General features: G+C 39.1%; 1 protein-coding gene across 2 annotated transcripts in view; it reads left to right on the top strand.

Annotated features, from left to right (window-relative positions):
• UACA (uveal autoantigen with coiled-coil domains and ankyrin repeats) overlaps nt 1–21,695 on the top strand; it is an 89,922-nt gene that overhangs the window by 11,404 nt on the left and 56,823 nt on the right. The window lies entirely within an intron of this gene.

Consider the following 21,695-nt stretch of genomic DNA (forward strand, 5'->3'; position numbering starts at 1 on the left):
AAGTTCCTGAAGGCTAACAAACATATTTACTGTCTATTACATTGTGCTTTCATTCAGCACAGCTTTATTTCGCACTTTCTTTATGCCAGATTTGGTTTGGTTTGGTTCCTTCCTTCTCCCTTCCTCTTTGCTTTTCCTCCCCTTTGCTTTTTTTTTTTTTTTGGCTAGATTTCTGTGGTGGGCATGACTGTCTCATACCAAAGTCAGTTGGCTGAATCCCTCTGAGATACCCTGCTATCTTGATCCCTGGGTTGTATCTTTAGCCGTAGTTTTCCTTAATGAACCTTGAGTGGAATAGCCTAAGAGCCAGGTTTTCATTTGGCCCACTTACTGCTCTGCTCTTTATAGCAAGAATCAGACTGGAGTTTTGTACAGTAGGAGCTGTCGCTGGTGTTGGGTTCTTTGTGTCTGGTTTACCAGTCGTTATGATTGGGCACTAACCTTTACTTCTATAGCCATGCTTTGCCTTTTGGTGTAGAAAATCGGCTCCAAAAGGTGATGATTTTGCAAAAACATGTCTTACATGTCTTTTTCTTTCTTTCTTTTTTTTTTAACTAGGGGAAAGTTCAGTTCCCTTTTTAATGTAACTAATTTTTAAATTCATATAATTTGATTTTCTTAATGAGTTTTAAAATAGCCCTTCACTTTATCTTTTTAATTTGTTTAAATATTAGATTTTAAAAAAGCATATTAGGATTAGAAAGGACCTTAAAGTTTGACTGTTATCCACAGTTAGAATACATTTTCTATTGTGACAGAGAGGTAGTGGGCAGAATTCTAAAAATGGCCTTCCCTAATTTCCCACCTTAATCCCCAGGACTTTGAATTAGATGAGATACTATGCCCATGGTTAGTTCTGTTACATGGCAAACGAGATTTTGCAGATGTAATTTAAGGTTACTAACAACTGGACTTTGAGTTAGACAATAGGGAGTTTATCCAGGTGGACCTACTCTAATCACATGAGAATTAAAAAACAGATTTTTCTCTGGCTCACAGCAGAATTGGAAAGCAGAGAGAGCTGAAGGACAGGAAGGACTTGGTATGTTGTTGCTGGCTTGAGGATGGATGGGGCCATGTGTCAACAAATGCAAGAGGCCTTGAAGAGCTGAGAGAGAGGCTCTGTGCTGACAGCCACCAAGGAAACAGAGTCCTTGACCTACAGCTTCAGGGAATGGAATTCTACCAATAAGCTGAATGAACCTGGAAGTGAGTTCTTCCCAGACGAGAACCCAGCCTGGCTGGCATCTTGATTTTGGCCTTGAGAGACCCTAAGCAAAAAACCCAGTCAACCCCACTGCACTTGACCTGTGAACTCATAAATAAAAAATTTCGTTTTTAAGCCTCTAAGTTTGTAGTAATTTTTTTACACAGCAGTAGAACAATGTAAGACTTCTGCCATAGTCTTTTTTTTTCTTTTTTAAATTTTAAAATCTTTAATTCTTACATGCGTTCCCAAACATGAACCCCCCTCCCCCCTCCCTCCCCACAACATCTCTCTGGGTCATCCCCATGCACCAGCCCCAAGCATGCTGCACCCTACGTCAGACATGGACTGGCGATTCAATTCTTACATGATAGTATACATGTTAGAATTCCCATTCTCCCAAATCATCCCACCCTCTCCCTCTCCCTCTGAGTCCAAAAGTCCATTATACACATCTGTGTCTTTTTTCCTGTCTTGCATACAGGGTTGTCATTGTCATCTTCCTAAATTCCATATATATATGTTAGTATACTGTATTGGTGTTTTTCTTTCTGGCTTACTTCACTCTGTATAATTGGCTCCAGTTTCATCCATCTCATCAGAACTGATTCAAATGAATTCTTTTTAACGGCTGAGTAATACTCCATTGTGTATATGTACCACAGCTTTCTTATCCATTCATCTGCTGATGGACATCTAGGTTGCTTCCATGTCCTGGCTATTATAAACAGTGCTGCGATGAACATTGGGGTACATGTGTCTCTTTCAATTCTGGTTTCCTCGGTGTGTATGCCCAACAGTGGGATTGCTGGGTCATAAGGTAGTTCTATTTGCAATTTTTTAAGGAATCTCCACACTGTTCTCCATAGTGGCTGTACTAGTTTGCATTCCCACCAACAGTGTAGGGGGGTTCCCTTTTCTCCACACCCTCTGCCATAGTCTTATTTTGCTATATAAATAAATTCTATGGAAGAAATGGAAATCTTCTAAGTGAAAAAAATCAGAATAAAAAATGTAGGTACAACTTGATAATAGTCATATAAAAACTCACATGGGAAAAGACCAGCAGGGGAATACACAAAGATGATCATCATTATGGATTATGAAATTTTTGTTTCACTTCTTTGTTATGATTTTAATTTTTATAATTAAAATATATCTATGTTAATATAATTTTAATACACTTATTTATGAAAACTAACAGCTTCATTTTATTTGGGGATTTATTACTGGGAACATGTAAGTCCATAGGCCTGAAAGACTTGCTGGCAAGTGTTACATGTAAAAAGCTTCTGAGTGGTTTCTCTTGCCTTAATTGTTGAATGTATATAATTAAGATAATTGGTAGAAAGAGCCCATTGGCAATAAGCTAAAACCCCTCTGTTCCTTAGCATTCACCCCATCACTGATTTGCTGAGGAAGTAGTCTTTGCTGTCCTATGTTGTTGAGGGGAAAACATAGGCCTGCACAGTTTTGGAAAAGAGATTCTGTGTAGGGGTCATGAGGTGGCTGTTGGAAAGATAGATTTAAATTGCTTATGTGTGGCCTTTAAAATAAAGATGTGAAAGGACTGGTACCAAATATTACTTGTCTCCAAGCCACTTAAAGTGATCTAGCCTTAATAACTGGCTTTATTGCAGGGGGTTGGGCAATTAACAATGGCAACCCATTCCAGTACTCTTGCCTGGAAAATCCCATGGATGGAGGAGCCTGGAAGGCTGCAGTCCATGGGGTCGCTGAGGGTCTGACACGACTGGACGACTTCCCTTTCGCTTTTCACTTTCCTGCATTGGAGAAGGAAATGGCAACCCACTCCAGTGTTCTTGCCTGGAGAATCCCAGGGACGGGGGAGCCTGGTGGGCTGCTGTCTTTGGGGTCGCACAGAGTCGGACACGACTGAAGTGACTTAGCGGCAGTAGGGCAAGTTAAGCTTTGTTAATCAGAACTCTTTCTCTGCACAGTTGAGGAAATGGAACAGCAGTTTTCCTAATTGCTTAGATCTAATAGCATTCCTGCCGCTGAACTGTTTTGATAGCGTGGGAAAGCGTGAGTCACGAAAGAGGAAGGAACTGTACTTAGGACCCTTGACAAACCCTCCTGGGTGTGGTGGTGTGTTTGGGTCTACTCCTGAGCCAAAAAGTGTCTCGTTTTATGTAATGAGACTATCATGTAGGGTTTTGCTGTCAGTGATTCTAACTTATAAGGTAAAGTTCCTTTGTCTGCTCCTCAGTAGCACTGCAGATACTTCTTGAAAAAGACCATAAGTAGGAAAAGAATAGTATTGCGTCATGAAGATGAACTCCTACCCTATAGTTATTTTTGGATTGAAACTGATTTATTAAAACTGATATTGCTAACCACAAGGTATACTATTGCTTTTCAGTGTTTCTAGTTGATAACACTGATTCAGTTAAATAGTGATAATTGGGAAAAGATGTTGAAAATAGTAACATTTCCATTGAAAGTGTGAATACACATGCTTACAAATTATAAACCACTTATAAACGCAAGGCCATCTTTATAAAGGACACTTTTGGAGTTCCTGAAATGCCCCTTTTTTTTTCCAACCTTCAAAATTTCAAAATGTAGGTGTTTCAGTTATATCCATGTGGGTGACTCTTTCTGCTGGATTCCCCAGTTCCTTGTTTGGTACCATCAGACTAACAGTTTAGGCAGGCCCTGTGGTTCTTTGAAGGCTCTCAGAGAGAAAGAGAAAGGTGTTAAGTGCCAAGGCTGAGGACAGGACAGAACTTGGAGATGCGGAAATCAGGGTGCTGTTTCCTGCTGTTAAGTGCAATCCCTGCTGAACCGGAGGTAAGATTAAAACAGCAGTTGCTTGCCTCATATTTTATTACCTGGCCGTTAGGATGAGTCCTTCTTTAAATTTGGTGCCCTTAGCACTTTACTCCCCTTACCCTGGTCCCAGCCCTGCTCATTGGTGCATTTTCTTTCCTCTGAAGGAGAAACTTAGATTTTTGCCCAGAGAATCCAAAAAGAGGGTCTTTAAGTTGATTATTCTATATGTGACTTCACTTGGCCAATGCTATCACAGATATGTATATGAATATAAGTTAGAGGATATTTAGTTATGCATTTGAAGTAGTTTGGCTTGTATGTAGCATTTCCAGAACATAAATATTGCGAGAACAGTTTAGATCAATAAATATTTCATGACTGTGACTGCAGGGTCTTCCAGTATGCCCAGGAATGTTCTGATTTGTTATTTTCTTCCTTCTTTTATTGAGACTTTGTACTCCTGTAATTTATGACAGAGGTTTTCATAATGTGTTTCATGTTTGTAATTGCTGTTAGAGTAAGGGGTGAAAATGGGATGTATACTGCCATTGCCTTGAAATGGGGAGAGAGAGGATTGGACATGAACTGTACTTTTGAGACAGAATTTTACCTTTGGAGATTGGGAGAGAAACACCATCATTTCTTGTATTTATTTGTTATAAAATATAAATAATAAACCAACCTGGGATTTATTTATACACCATACCAAATCCTAGAGGTAGTACTATTAGTTTAGTTAAACTTCTGATAATTAACTTCTTTCATATTGATTGCCAAAATATGGTTGTTTTTGGTTAAATTAGCAGGAATCTTAAGTATTTTCAGTGAAATTTTGAATTTTTAATATGTAAACTGTTAATAATTTGGTATACATCTTATATATCTGTAAATAAAGTTTACCTTTTAGACTCATTTGAATAGCCTTTTTTAAAAATTAATTAATGTATTTTACTTTACAATATTGTATTGGTTTTGCCATACACTGACATGAATCTGCCACGGGTATACATGTGTTCCCCATCCTGAACCTCCCTCCCTCCTCCCTCCCCATCCCATCCCTCTGGGTCATCCCAGTGCACCAGCCCCAAGCACCCTGTATCATGCATCAAACCTGGACTGGCGATTCGTTTCACATATGATGTTTTACATGTTTCAGTGCCATTCTCCATCCCGCCCTCGCCCTCTCCCGCGAGTCCAAAAGACTGTTCTATACATCTGTGTCTCTTTTGCTGTCTCGCATACAGGGTTATCATTACCATCTTTCTAAATTCTATATATATGCGTTAGTATACTGAATTGGTGTTTTTCTTTCTGGCTTACTTCACTCTGTATAATAGGCTCCAGTTTCATCCACCTCATTAGAACTGATTCAGATGTATTCTTTTCAATGGCTGAGTAATACTCCATTGTGTATATGTACCACAGCTTTCTTATCCATTCATCTACTGATGGACATCTAGGTTGCTTCCATGTCCTGGCTATTATAAACAGTGCTGCGATGAACATTGGGGTACACCTGTCTCTTTCCATTCTGGTTTCCTGAGTGTGTATGCCCAGCAGTGGGATTGCTGGGTCATAAGGCGGTTTTATTTCCAGTTTTTTAAGGAATCTCCACACTGTTCTCCATAGTGGCTGTACTAGTTTGCATTCCCACCAACAGTGTAAGAGGGTTCCCTTTTCTCCACACCCTCTCCAGCATTTATTGCTTGTAGACTTTTGGATTGCAGCCATTCTGACTGGTGTGAAATGGTACCTCATTGTGGTTTTGATTTGCATTTCTCTGATAATGAGTGATGTTGAGCATCTTTTCATGTGTTTGTTAGCCATCTGTATGTCTTCTTTGGAGAAATGTCTGTTTAGTTCTTTGGGCCATTTTTTGATTGGGTCGTTTATTTTTCTGGAATTCAGCTGCAGGAGTTGCTTGTACATTTTTGAGATTAATTCTTTGTCCATTGCTTCGTTTGCTATTATTTTCTCCCATTCTGAAGGCTGTCTTTTCACCTTGCTTATAGTTTCCTTTGTTGTGCAGAAACTTTTCATTTTAATTAAAATGTGTCCCATTTGTTTATTTTTGCTTTTATTTCTAATATTCTGGGAGGTGGGTCATAGAGGATCCTGCTGTGGTTTATGTCAGAGAGTGTTTTGCCTATGTTTTCCTCTAGGAGTTTAATAGTTTCTGGTCTTACATTTAGATCTTTAATCTACTTTGGGTTTATTTTTGTGTATGGTGTTAGAAAGTGTTCTAGTTTCATTCTTTTGCAAGTGGTTGACCAGTTTTCCTAGCACCACTTGTTAAAGAGATTGTCTTTTCTCCATTGCATATTCTTGCCTCCTTTGTCAAAGATAAGGTGTCCATAAGTACGTGGATTTATCTCTGGGCTTTCTATTGTGTCCCATTGATCTATATTTCTGTCTTTGTGCCAGTACCATACTGTCTTGATGACTGTGGCTTTGTAGTAGAGCCTGAAGTGAGGCAGGGTGATTCCTCTAGTTCCATTCTTCTTTCTCAAGATTGCCTTGGCTATTGAATGGCCTTTTAAAGTAAAATTAGGTTATATTGGCAGGAATAAGACCAAGTTGTCCATACTTTATCTCGTTACATTTGGCAATATCTAGAGACATTTTGGGTCATTACAACGTGGGAGTGTACTACTGGTGTGTCGTGGGTAGATGCCAGGGAGCCAGGCTGCTGAGCATCCTACAGTGCATAGGACACACCCTTCACAACAGATACTTACTTGGCGCAAAGTTTCAATAGTGCCAAGGTTGAGAAAGCATGCTTTATAGGATTTATAGCAACATATAGTTTATATCATCCTTTGTATGTTTTGCTTTCCTCAACCCCACATCCTATATGAGCCAGCGTTTTGAAATTGTGCTCTTGTCAGGCGTGATGTGTGGAAGACTGGTTACAGAATGATTCCATTCTCTACCCTTCCCCGTATCCAATAGTCTTTGCAATGTGACTTTGCCTGTTTCCCTGCTTCTTGAATATAGATAGGTTGTACAAGCGCCTTGCTTTGCACAGTAGAAAATGTTGGAAACAATGTTGTGCCTAGGGCTCAAAAGGCCTTTCATGCTTCTGTTTTCTCTTGTGATCAAGCCCACACTTGCCTGGCTAGACTGCTGGTTACTAGTTGCTCCTATTGTCCCAGGAGGCATCTCACCAGTCACCAGACATGGGAAGGAGGCCATCCCAGTCCAGCCAGCCGGGCCATTTGATGGTAGACACATGCATCCCTGAGATTACCCAGCCTCACCCAGCACAGCAGAACTTGCCCCACTGACGTGTAGACTCGTGAGAAATAATATTAATTCATGGTAGCTATTTTAAGTCTCTGTGTCTGGTTTTGTAGCAGTGGAAAACTGATAAATTATGATATAGTAAGCTTTTTGAAGGGAATGAATGTATCTGCTTTTTCTTCTAATTATTAATAATTCTAGGCAGATGTCTTGTTAAAAAGCCTTGAGAGATGCAATTATATTTGTTTTCTTCATAATTTAAAAACAGGGAGACCATTAAAATTGAAGTGAGGTGAGCAAATTGAAGTGAGGGAGAAAATGGAAGGAAATTTTGTCAGTGATCTCTTGCAGGTACAGATCATGTATGGGTAAGGATTTTGGATTGTATTTGGATCCCAATCTAAAAAATCCAGTAGGCCAATTCTTCTGTTTGTTTGTTTGCTTTTTAAAAAACATCCCACAGTTTGACTTTTCTTGATTGTTCCCTAATATTACTTTCAGGTTAAATATTTAAGAATACTAACTACTACCTCTAGTAGTAGCAAAGTAGTGATATGATCTGACTTTGGTTTTAAAAAATATTCTGACTTCAGTGTAGAGTGTAAACTGTAGCTTACAAGTAGTCAACGGGCATAGATAGAGTGGGGAGGCCAATTCATAGATTATCGTAATAGTCCACAGTGATGCAGAAACTAAAAAACCCACAAAACTCCCAAGCAAAACCATAATGTGCATGTGTGCTCAGTGGCTCAGTTGGTTCCGATTCTTGGTGACCCCATGGATGTAGCCCATCAGGCTCTTCTGTCTGCGGGATTTTCCAGGCAAGAATATTGGAGTGGGTTGCCGTTTCCTCCGCCACAGGATCTTCCTGACCCAGGGATCGAACTTACGTCTCTTGTGTCTCTTGCATTGGCAGGTGAATTCTTTACCACTGTGCCAGTTCTTCTTATTGCCATTAATTAATATAAATCAATTTTATTGTAGGCTATTTAAAACTTTTTCTGTATTTTCCATATACTCTCACTTGAGAAAGAATGAAATGTTTAAAAATTGGCCTTTTAAAATAATAAACTCATGGGTTTATTTAAAAGCTTATCTTTCCTCCAAACATTAAAGAGAAAGGTGAGAATGGAATAACAAATTATAAAATGTGTGAGGCTCTGTTATATCTATATTATTGGAAAAGTCTAAGCAAAATTTTTATTGTAAGAGTGAACCTCAGAGTTTGGCTTGGTTTGTATTTAAGTTCTATGACTGAACTTGTTCTTTTTAAAATAAATTCTTTCATTTTTAAGGAAAAGGCTGTGATTGAAGTACAAAGGATATTCTTAAAAACACTGAACCGTCTCATATTTAACAAAATAATTGTATTGTACAAATACATATAAGTAAGTAGATTTAGCAAATGTTTTTGAATATAGGAAAAAATACTGTGCAAGTTTAAAATTGAGTAAAACTTATTAGGAAAAATGTAATAAAGTTTAAGATTTTTACCTCAAGAGAATACAGGTTTTTTTAATCTTTAATGTGTATATTTTATATAAAACTTTGGATGGAATAGCTTGCTCTTCTTGATTTGTTCACAGTATGGAAGTGGTCCCCAAAAAGGGTCCTGCTACGCTCCAAAGGGATAGACAGTCTTCTCAGGCAGTCTCTCACTCTGAGCCCTCATAGCTGCCTATTCAGATTTGTTGCCCAGCTTTGAACAGTAATGATTTTAAAGCACCACAACTGTGCTAGATCTTAGATCTCCTCATAATTAAACATCCTTGAAATTCAGAAAAGTACGGTGATGAATATGAGCCACCCTTATACCTCTCACAATGCCTGAAAGGATCACCAGGCAACATAGTAGAACCATTGACCTGAAACTTTTATTGCACACAACGCCTAGCCCTGCCATTAGCAAAGTCATGAGCTCTGTCACTGTCAACCAAGAGGTTATAAGCATAAACATTTATTAACTCCAATTGGAATAATCACTGCAATAGAAGTAACTGCAATCCTTTGTGAAGATGAGAATAAAGATACTGAACTTTAAGCTCCGTAATTTCATAAGTACAGAGTATTATTTGAAATCTGTTGAATATGCCACTATTTTATTAAAATCAATACGAAATATCTCAATTCCAATTGTATAGTGAAATACAGTTGTTAGAATAGTTTGCTATAATTTCATTATAAAATAATACTTAAATCATACTAATTTGAAAACTACTTATTCATGCTAAATTCAAATTATTCTTCATGTGCAGTTACATGACTGATGTAAAATATGTGAAAAATTCAAAATTGCCAGTAAGAGTTATTAAATATTTCCCAAACATGAAGGTTATAATTAAACTAATTAACCAGTTTAGAAATCTGCCAGGGCTTCCGTGGCGGCTCAGATGGTAAAGAACCTGCCTGCAGGGCAGGAGACCCGAATTCGATCCCTGCGTGGGGAAGATCTCCTGGAGAAGGGAGTGGCTGCTCACCCCAGTGTTCTTGCCTAGAGAATCCCATGGACAGAGGACGCTGACAGGCTACAGTCCATGGTGTCGCAGAGTCGGACATGACTAGCACTTTCAGTGACCGTCCAAACCCCAAACCAGGGATGTTTCCCATAAAGGTACCTTCCGGGACAATATTAATGTTATAATCTCCAACATTAAATTCTAAAATCAACTCAGAGTACTCAAAATAACAAAAATAGCAATGGAAACGTTTGTTATTCATTCCTTTTTAAAAACTTTGTTTTCTCTGATTATAGAAAACTGTAATCCTTAGAGATTAACATTTAGATTGTGAAACATTGTCATATTTACATATATGTGACATGTCAAGATATCCAAGATATATTTATTCTGTGAAAAAAGCAAGTTGGAGGATAGCCTATTAGTATAATCCTAGTTTGGTTAGTAGAGAATTTTTTTTTAATTGGAAAAATATATACTAAATTCGTCATTAAACTGTTAAAAGTAGTTTCCTGTATTTAAGGAGTACAGAAATATGGGGTTCTCAAAGATACTCCTGTACCACACTTTAAGAGGTGGGTTAGATTTGGTATCATTCTGTGTGTTGAATAAACTCACGTACCAGGTTATTTTGATGCTGATGGCTTACCTGCTACATACAGCTCTGCTTGCAGGGCTGAACTGCTCTCTGGAGTATCTTAGGTGGTGGAGGACAAAGGAGAGAATACAGCCAGCAAAGGGACCCTATTTTCAAAGAGAAGCTCCTCTTCTTTATTCACTTCAGGACTTCTTTGAAAAAATTTTCTGAAATTAATGATTTGAAAACCACCTTCCGAGATTGCTGTCCACATCAAGTAGTTCTAGAACAGTTTGAGGGTATTTAGTAATTAAAACTTAAATGTTTCTACCTTATGTATATTTGGAGTTTTTAGTTTTTGAGAACATTTTCTCAGTTATTTTCATTTTAATCAATTTAATCAGAGCAGGATGGGAAAGTGTATTAGGAAAGAAGCTATTTCTACCATGATGAAATATTTCACATAATTTATAAATAGATTGCTAGTATAAATTAACCTGCTCTGTGGACAGTAAAGTTCAGAAAAAATATCTATTTAAAATGGAACCAATCAGTTTTATAGTGCTTCATATATTTATATGTGATGCAGTATCAAATAACTTCAAAGTAATCTGTTTTGATTATCTGTATTTTCTAATTGTTATATAATCATTGTTTATGTAATAAAAGGAGAAACTAAGGATATTGTGCTTTCTTAAATAATATTTTTACACTATTTAGAAACATAAATATTAACTTTCCTTTCATAGCTTATTCCTTCCCACCTCCAAATGTCAGGGAAGATGAGGGAGACTTTTCCCTTTATATTACTTTTTCTATACTGGCTTGTTCTTCAGTCACTGCGTCGTGTCTGGCTCTTGCCACCCCATGGACTGTAGCTTGTCAGGCTGCTCTGTCCCTGGGATTTCCCAGGCAAGAATACTGGAGTGGGTTGCTGTTTCCTTCTCCAGGGGGATCTTCCCGACCCAGGGATGGAGCTTTTGTCTCCTGCGTCAGCAGGTGGACCCTTTACCACTGAGCCACCAGGAGAGTTGTACCGTTGGCTCTTTCTAAAAACCATGTGTGTGTATTCAGTGCATAATCTAAAAAAGTACAATTCAGTCCGTAAGCAAAAGCTGCTTATTTTCCTAACCTTCTTATACCTAAACACACAGGCTTCTGCTTAAAATGAAGGAAATTTGGAGTTTAAGGTGGAAGCAAAGAAAGCATTTCCATGGCTGGCAGAGTGGAAGACATGCATGGACTAGAACTGAACAATGTGTGTGGCAGAGCTTTGGTGGGCAGCTCCACTCAGACCTCTTCTTGAGTTTCCTGGAGCAGAATTGATGCCGGGGCCACCCTAGCTCCAGACCTATAGAGCTCAGCTCAGCTGTCGTTTTCTGTGAGATTTCTCTTCCAGCTCTTTGTTTATATAGCTTTATGATAATCCAGTTTTTCTTAAGGCAACTGAATGGGTGTTTTTTCTTGCAAGTAAAGAAGCTTGAATAGAACAATATTCCTTGTAGAAAATACAGAAAATATAAAGAATTCAGGTCTTCTCTAATCTCACATTCCATAGCTGTTAACTGTTTTGTTATTTCCTTTCATTATTTTTCTGAATATTTATTCCTTAAAATTGTGATCTTACAACCTAGATTAATGTTTGCATGCCTTTTCAGTGTACTGAGCTCTATGATCTTATTTCTACTTCAGATGAAAATTAGAGCCAAGTGAAATGAGAATTGGAGAGACTAGTAGGTATGTACTTTTAAAACCTGAATTTTGGAGAGATTTAGTTTTATTTTTAGAAGAGCAGCAAAGAGGATGCTTCTGAGCTAATGAGAAAATCAGTGCTGTTTTCAGTTCTTACAAATTTCCTCAGTGTTGCTCATACATGTCTTGTAAAAGTTTGAATTTAAAGTTTTCTTAAGGAGACCCAGTTTCCTGTTGTCAGGGGAAGCTTTTTTGTCACCTTGATAAATTCACATTAGGCTTGTTTGAGCAGAAACTCAATCTTGATTGGATTCGAAGATGCTGAGTTACACTGAAAGTTCACTGAAGTATTAAATGTCATCTTATTATATTATAAGAAGTAAGCAGCTGACTAGTGGGCTGGATACTTCATCCAGTCTTTCCCTATAGGGAAGCAAGTTTATCAGAAGCTTTCTTGGTGAAGGTGGCATCAGAAGAGTGGGAATGAGTCATGCCATTCCAATGTTTAAAGCCACCATTGTGTTTTGATGACTTGGTGTCCCGTCATCGTCCTTGGATTGTGCCTGCAAGGTCAGTACCTGAGTTTCTGGGAACCTTCCCTCTTGATGCCCCTCTCCTTCCGTTCCATTTGTCCACAGTCACTTTCGTTGTGCCTCTCACTCTTGATTCCTATTTTTCGGTTGAATGACAATGTAGGAAAGGCCTGGTTGAGCCGGATCACAGCCCGTCCACCTCTGTGGAGACTGTGGTGCATTAAGAGATTTATCACCAGAGGTCCTCCTCAAGGCTGAAAGTCCATCAGGAAAGTTGAAGGATTTCCTTTTCAGACATGGAGGAGGCAGATTTACCAGAATTTGTTGGCTGCCTCCCTCCTGTCACAACCATCAGCAGCAAATGTTCCCTGTATCAATTAAAATCGCATGTTTTTCTCACAGTTTTGACTACTGCTTTATTCTCAGGGAGGTCTGTGGACATCCTTGGTCAAAAGGAAAGAGGGCCAAGATTGATTTATCTATATTTGCCGTGGGAGTGGCCACACATAATGCTAATTATTTACCATTCCTGAATTGGATGATCCCCCAACAGCTTGATTCTATTATATATATATATATAAGCTTATTTTAAAATTTAATTTTCCCTAACGTAACAAGGGGATAAATTAATTTTTAATTTTCTATATGTCATAATGCAGCTTTGGAGCCATGAAAGTGAAAAGTGAAAGTGAAAGTTGTTCAGTTGTGTCTGACTCTTTGGAATTCTCCAGGCCAGAATACTGGAACGAGTAGCCGTTCCCTTCTCCAGGGGATCTTCCCAACCCAGGGATCAAACCACCAGGAAAGCCTATTTTGGAGTCATAGGATGTGCTAAAATCATCAATAAAGAGAAAAATCTATCTAACACATCTGTCAAATGAATTTATAAGATATTCTGTCAAATAAGATTTGAGTCTAGGAGGTGTGTTGCAAACATTGCTTTGTTTGGTTGGGGTTTTCCTTGTTGAGGAAAAGCCATTTGGGGCAAAACATATACGTGGGAATGCTTACTATATAAGGAATGAGTTAAATCTATAGAAAGGTCACACTCTTTTAGGCAGTTGGAGGTAGGTGTTGGTTTAAAATAGTGCAATATACATACTTCTGGAAGAAACCATGAAGCACAGCTTTCAGCTGGTTATTGCTAGGTCAACTAATTCGCCAACCACAAATTCCCTTGAAAAGTAAAACTCTAATACAGTGTAAAACACTCAATTTTAGACAAATTTTCAATTGAACATTTGTTACAAAAGCAAGCCACAGACATTAATTAAAAGATTAAATCATAAGTATTAAAGGATTACCATATATTTAGGTTTCTGTGTTCTTAAAAATTCTTCTCTTTGAAGTGTACAACTTAAAGATATTGCTGTGTATTCTTGTCTAACTTCATGAACAGGCTTTATGAGCAGCCTGCCTGAGAAGTTATACAAAGGAAAATATCCGTAACGTTGTTTTACATTTATGTGGCCACCTTTCTGTGTGAAGTAGTCAGGCTGAGAAAGAATTCTTTGATTTCAGTATTTGTTAATTAAGTGTATTCAGTCACTCAACAGATACTTAAGTGCCTACTTTATGCGGCCAAGTGGCGAGGTTGTGAGAATACAGAATACTACTCCCTGATCTCGAGGAACTTGTAGACAGACAAGGGCGGGTCAGGAGGCAGTATTACAGGGCTAACACATTTAAATATACTGTTACAGCTCTGTGTGATAATACGTAATAGGTATAATACATAATAGGGAAGGTCTGACTTGGTCTGGAAAGGCAGAACAAGTGTCTCTGCAAAAGCTGAACTGAGATCTAAAAAATGAGTTATTGTTAAGCAGCATCAAGGAAGGAAATGCTGTAATTAGGTACTCTGTGAAGGAACCTGGTACTTTTGAAGAACTTCATTATGAAAAGAGATTGGAGGACTGAAGGGAGAGGATCCAAGTTCAAGATTACACTTCAGAGGTTAGAAGGGGCCAGACCATGAAGAATCTTAGCGGTCATTTTAAGGAATTTGATCTTGAGAGCAGTAGGAAGTAGCAGAGAGCAATAGGAAGTAGCAGAGAGTAAGTACAGTATGTTTACATTTTAAAAGCTAACCTATTTGAATTTGATAACTGTATAGTATTACCAGTTCTTTAGAGGGCACGCTGTCTAATCCCAACTTAACCCCTTGGTGGTGGTGATGATGGTAATAGCAGTAATACTTAACTGCCATGTATCTTGCCTTTAGTCTATTAATTGGGATTTTTATAACTAATTGGGTAGTTATAAATTCTAAGTGATATTAGCTTCATTTCATAGATGAGGGTACTGAAACTCTGAAGGGATAAATAATTTGGCCAAGGTCATTGGCAAATAAGTTATCAAGCTGGGAACTTGCTGGGAACTCAATCCAGGATTTTCTGATGCTAAATCTCTGTTGGCTAATAGGAGCACACTCAATAATAGGCCATTGTACTCTTTCTGGCCAAATTATACATTCAAACAAGTTCTCAAAGACATTTTTAATAATGATAAATGAGTGCTTCTCTGAGACTGAGTTTTTAAACAAAATGAATAATAATAAAAAGCTTCTCTTAGTGTCCAGCAGAGGGAGCCAGAAAGACTGATATTTGAATATAGTGGAATTCTCCAAGTTAGGAATATTCATTTACAAGCAATTCTGTTGAACTTATATTAAAAATGGCTCAGAGGTTAAAGCGTCTGCCCGCAATGCGGGAGACCTGGGTTTGATCCCTGGGTCGGGAAGATCCCCTGGAGAAGGAAATGGCAACCCACTCCAGTATTCTTGCCTGGAGAATTCCATGGACAGAGGAGCCTGGCGGGCTACAGTCTATGGGGTCGCAAAGAGTCGGACACGACTGGGCGACTTCACTTTACTTCACTTCATATGAAAAATAGCCATGCAAGTGAAATATGTGTATTTTGATTTAAAAGTAAATGTTTATGTATTGGAAATGAGGAAGGATGTGTAACAAAATGTAAGGTTGTTATTATCTCTCTAGTTGTGGTTTTGCTAGGTTGTCTTTTCTGCTTTTCTTGAATTTATATTGTCTAATTTGTCTACCCTGAATGTGTGTTATATGATAAAAATAGCTGTCATTTTTGTTTATATGGGTGAGATAAGAGCTATTAAATGGTTCATAAAGTGTGTTAAATATTCTTCTAATCTAAAATGCATCGCCAGTCTTTTTCTTGCACTATTGATTTGCTTTGGAAATCTTTTTCATATTAACTAGGTAAATTTAGGCCATTACTTAACCTGAATCTTCAAGATTTTGAGTTACTATAATCTACACTTGAGAAAATATATTCAGTAGAAATAAAAGATGTATTATTTTAGATTCTTGCTTGTCATATTAATAGGGACATCTTAGAGTATAAAAGAAAAAATTCATTATGAATAACATGTTTAATATGATTCGGATTTAGAACTGAGCTCATGGCATCACCTTTCTCTTGCATCCATTTTGAAGAAATGTGAAAAGTTTAAAACCAAGATAACTCTTCTATGGACTGATGACTAGATAATCTTTGCCCTTTTTTTGACAGCATGGTATACAAAAACATTGAAATTTAGAATTAGAGCGTCTTGAATTTGAATTTTTACTCAGTCATTTGGTAGCCGTTTAACGTTGGCAAGTTACTGAATGGCTCTAATTTTCTTTCTCTTTATATGGTAAATGAAGATGGTAATAAAAGTCTTTTTGCTCAAGTTGAGGATTATGTGGGGAGAATGTGAAGTGCTTATTATTAATAATAAGTGTTAACTTATCAGGTTTGCAACTTGAATTTTATGTTTGCTGCAACCTCACTTCCAACAACTGAACTGAACTGATTTATCCTTTATGGACTCAATATATTTACTCATACCCCCAGCCACTAAAGAAATAGAGATCTTTCACTAAATGTCCTAGCCTATAATCATAGGTATCCTGCCCTGTATTTTAGCTTCGCATCACAAGATCCCTCCACCTGTTTTTTTACCTTTTGCTTCATTTGATTTCTGTGTTAATCAGCTTGGCTATAGAAATAGATAACTCCCAGATTTCGGTGGCTTATAATCATTTTGCCTTACACAAAGACTTTGGGCTGCCTGTGCAGAGTGGCCCTGTTCCATGTGTTTTCAATCTGAGACCCAGGCTGAAGGAGCAGCCTCTGTCTGGACCTGCAATTTGCACGGTATTGAGAGCTCAGAGGGCTGGCTGAAACTTGTGATAGCCCCTAAAGCTTCGGTTCAGGTACAGAGTGCCTCATGACTGCCAAAACATGTCACATGATTAGGTTCAAAGTCAGTGAGGCACGGGGACAAATATTGTTCCCACTGGAGGGTATAGGCAAGTTATGAATTAATGGGCAGGGATATAGAGCCTCTTCCAAGGATGGGTATGGTAAAGAGTGAACAGTAATGTAATCTACCACAATCTCGCCTCTTGATTACAAATATTAACTTTCTTCCTTTCTGCATACTAGATTTATTTATCCTTTCCTCAAGACAAATAGCTCATGGATTTCTTCCAGTCATATTAAAGTCTTGAAGCACATTAACATTTCTACATCATTTCTGTATGTAGATTTTCTTGACCCAGAGACAAGTAGTCTTCCACCCTCTGTCTCCCCAGTGTACAATGATGGAGCAGGGATAGGCTATCCACAGTGAACCCATTTGTTAAGAAAGGGGAAGAATGGAGGCACACAGCAATCACTGTACCATGCTTAGTCGCTCAGTCGTGTCCAACTCTTTGCAACCCCATGGACTGCAACCTGCTAGGCTCCTCTGACCATGGGGATTCTCCAGACAAGAATACTGGAGTGGGTTGCCATGCCCTCCTCCAGGGGATTTTCCCAGTTCAGGGATCAAACCCAGGTCTCCTGCATTTCAGGCGGATTCTTTACTGTCTGAGCTGCCAGGGAAGCCCAAGAATACTGGAGTGGGTAGCCTATGCCTTCTCCAAGGGATCTTCCCAACCCAGGAATCAAACCGGGGTTTCCTGCATTGCAGGCAAATTCTTTTACTGACTGAGCTACCAGGAAGCCGCAGCCACACATTCTTACAATTGCCAGGGTGCAGCAATCACTGGACCCTAGCAACTGTAAGAGTGTGTGTGTGTGTGTGTGTGTGTGTGTGTGTGTGCATGCACATGCTCGGTAGCTCAGTCATGTCTGACTCTTTGAGACCTCATGGACTATAGCCCACCGGGCTCCTCTGTCCATGGGATTTCCCACAAAGAATACTGGAGTGGATTGCTATTTCCTTCTCTAGGGGATCTTCCTGACCCAGGGATTGAACCCACATCTCTTGTGCCTCCTGCATTGGCAGGTGGATTCTTTACCACTGCACCACCTGGGAAGCCCCCATTATAAGAATATTCTTGGGTAAATATAGTGAGGCCTCCTTTTCTTCACACTAGGGGCTGCTCCTTGACTAGGCCCTGGTTGTGCTCCTGTGTGAGGCTCCCTAGTTCATCATTTTCTGTGGCCATTGGCTGTGCCGTCTGTGAAGTGTTTCCTTTAATATATCCCACTCATCCATATTGGAACAGAGTATTGGAGGGTGTACCCTTCTCAGCTGGGGAATGAGTAAATGCTGAGCAGCTTTCCTGGCCTGCTTCTCACCTGTAGAAATTTGGGGACCCATGATGATCTAGAAGAGTAATAGACTGTTAACTCAGGCTGGGGATTGTTTTGGAAGTTGTGTTTTGTCTTTTTATCTATTTGATTTCAGTCAGATCCATGTGCTATGAACTCCATCCTCAATTCCTTGAGAAATGCATTTTTCTCTAGACATCAGTACAATTATCTTGAGCTTATCAGGCTTCTGTGGCACCACATCCTTAGTCTCTTCCTGTGGGGAGTTACCTTCCAAGCCATTTTGTTCCACTGAAAGAGTTTACTGGGTGAAAGGAAAACATTTGTTTCCTTTACTCACAACTCACTGAATACTTTTGTATTCCCAAGTGTGTGTGGGTTTTTCCACACCAAGCAGTTCTCTGTGGATACCAGCTGGGTGTCCTATAATATAACTCAGTATTGGCACTACCCAGAACTAGCTCAGACCTCACAGTGTCAGGGATCAGTCATGTAACTTCAGATGCTCCTCTCCCACTTGGTGACTCTGGTTAGTTCATGGGGTCACAGAAGAGTCAGACACAACTTAGCAACTAAACAACAACGTTGAGGTAATAATGACCTTAAATTTTAAAAAGGATACTCTGATTTTTGTGCATTATCCAAAACTATGTAAGAAAGTTGTGGTAGAAAGTATTATTATTTCGATTATCCAATCCCCTGCTTCCTTGAAGATGATCATATATGTGTGTGTGTGTGTTTGTGTATAATATATATCCCCACGTGTACGACTTTTGCATATCTCACAAAGACTAGACCTCCCACGGTTATTGTTTTGGGGACTCATCATGTCATATGTTTTGGCCAAATCTGGGCCAGCCTTCTTGTTTCAATACTTTATCAAGAGAATGCCTTTCCTATAAGGGTTGTTCTTTCAGCCTTGGTTCTGGAGGGGCATCTCAGGCTATTTCTACAGAGCTGACCCACAGTCTACAACATAATGTTAATAGGACATACAAGTTTGTTAATTTGAGAAACCACTGAAATTCGGAGGTAATTATTACAACAAAATGAACACCGCAGGAACTGGAACCAGAAGTAGGGTGTTACCTTCAATACCAGTACCACCAAAAATAATAAAAATATGTGATGGAGGCGTGGAGGCCAGGGCGGGTGACAGCAAGGAAACTGTAGGGGCAAACCACATAATGTAGTGGTAAACAGAAAGGTTAGGGATAAAATGTTAGATAACTTGGTGAAAAGACTGGAATTGTGATTGGCATCTAATGTGGGAGTATGTAAAAGTAAAGTGTCAGTTGCTCAGTAGTGTTCAACTCGTTGCGACCCATGGGCTGTAGCCAGCCAGGCTCCGTTGTCCAGAGGATTCTCCAGGCAAGAATACTGGAGTGGGTAGCTATTCCCTTCTCCTGGGGATCTTCTCGACCCAGGGATCAAATCGAGGTCTCCTGCATTACAGGTGGGTTCTTTACCACTGAGCCACCAGGAAAACTCCACTGTCGTATCAGGTAGGGTTCTCCGGAGAAATAGAATTCAGTTCAGTTCAGTTGCTCAGTCGTGTCCGACTCTTTGCGACCCCATGAATCGCAGCACGCCAGGCCTCCCTGTCCATCACCAACTCTCGGAGTACACTCAGACTCATGTCCATCGAGTCAGTGATGCCATCCAGCCATCTCATCCTCTGTCGTCCCCCTCTCCTCCTGCCCCCAATCCCTCCCAGCATCAGAGTCTTTTCTAATGAGTCAACTCTTCTCATGAGGTGGCCAAAGTACTGGAGTTTCAGCTTTAGCATCATTCCCTCCAAAGAAATCCCAGGGCTGATCTCCTTCAGAATGGACTGGTTGGATCTCCTTGCAGTCCAAGGGACTCTCAAGAGTCTTCTCCAACACCACAATTCAAAAGCATCAATTCTTCGGCGCTCAGCCTTCTTCACAGTCCAACTCTCACATCCATACATGACCACAGGAAAAACCATAGCCTTGACCAGACGGACCTTAGTCGGCAAAGTAATGTCTCTGCTTTTGAATATTCTATCTAGGTTGGTCATAACTTTTTTTCAAGGAGTAAGCGTCTTTTAATTTCATGGCTGCAGTCACCATCTGCAGTGACTTTGGAGCCCAAAACAATAAAGTCTGACACTGTTTGCACTGTTTCCCCATCTGTTTCCCATGAAGTGATGGGACCGAATATCAAAGATATCTGTATCTAAGAGAGAGATACTTATTTACTTTAAGGAATTAGCCTACGTGAATATGGGACTGAAAAATCTGATTTGTAAGACAGGCCAGCAGACTGGGAACTCAGACAGGACTTCTGTGTTATAGCCATGAGGCAGGATTGCTTATTCTCTGGAAATTTTCAGATTTTGCTCTTCAGGTTTTCAAGTGATTGGATGAGGCCCTACCCCACATTATCAAGGATTATCTCCTTTACCTCAGGTCAGCTGATTTCAGATGTTAATTACATCTACAAAATACCTTCATAGCAACATCTAGACTCATGTGCTGTTTTAAAGAGAGTGGAATATGAATATAGAAAGTACTTTCTAATAGATCTCATAAGGCAGCAAACAAATTAGTTTGATCACAACTAATAAACTAGATGTATTTTGGCTGAAGATGTTTGAACATCTAAAACAGAGGTTGGCAACTGTGGCCTACTGCTTGTTTTTTATAAATAAAGTTTTATTGTAACACAGCAATGCTAATTTTTTGTATATTGTCTGTGGCTGTTTTCATTCTACAGTGACAGAGTTGAATAGTTAAAACAGAAACTGCATGGCTTGCAAATCCTGAAATACTTACCATCTAGCCCTTTATAGAAAGTGCTTGCCAGTGCTTAAAGAATACATAGAAATGTCTGTTTAGTTCTTTGGCCCATATTTTGATTGGGTCATTTATTTTTCTGGAATTGAGCTGCAGGAGTTGCTAATAGCCAGGACATGGAAGCAACCTAGATGTCCATCAGTAGATGAATGGATAAGAAAGCTGTGGTACATATACACAATGGAGTATTACTCTGCCATTGAAAAGAATACATTTGAATCAGTTCTAATGAGGTGGATGAAACTGGAGCCTATTATACAGAGTGAAGCAAGCCAGAAAGAAAAACACCAATTCAGTATACTAATGCATATATATGGAATTTAGAAAGATGGTAACGATAACCCTGTATGCGAGACAGCAAAAGAGACACAGATGTATAGAACAGTCTTTTGGACTCTGTGGGAGAGGGCGAGTGTGGGATGATGTGGGAGAATGGCATTGAAACATGTATAATATAATATATGAAACGGATAGCCAGTCCAGGTTCGATGCATGATACTGGATGCTTGGGGCTGGTGCACTGAGACGACCCAGAGGGATGGTACGGGGAGGGAGGAAGGAAGGGGGTTCAGGATGGGGAACACGTGTATACCTGTGGCGGATTCATGTTGATGTATGGCAAAACCAATACAATATTGTAAAGTAATAAACCTCCAATTAAAATAAAAAAAGAATACATAGAAATGCAGCTTGTGGTTCTTGCTCTGTTATGGTTTATTCCGAGTTCAATATTTCTATTCAAGTATGAATGTATACTTACTAAACATTACAGTAGCAATGTTTTGT

The sequence above is a fragment of the Capra hircus genome, chromosome 10, assembly GCF_001704415.2.
Source record: "Capra hircus breed San Clemente chromosome 10, ASM170441v1, whole genome shotgun sequence".
In the NCBI taxonomy this organism is placed as follows: domain Eukaryota; kingdom Metazoa; phylum Chordata; class Mammalia; order Artiodactyla; family Bovidae; genus Capra; species Capra hircus.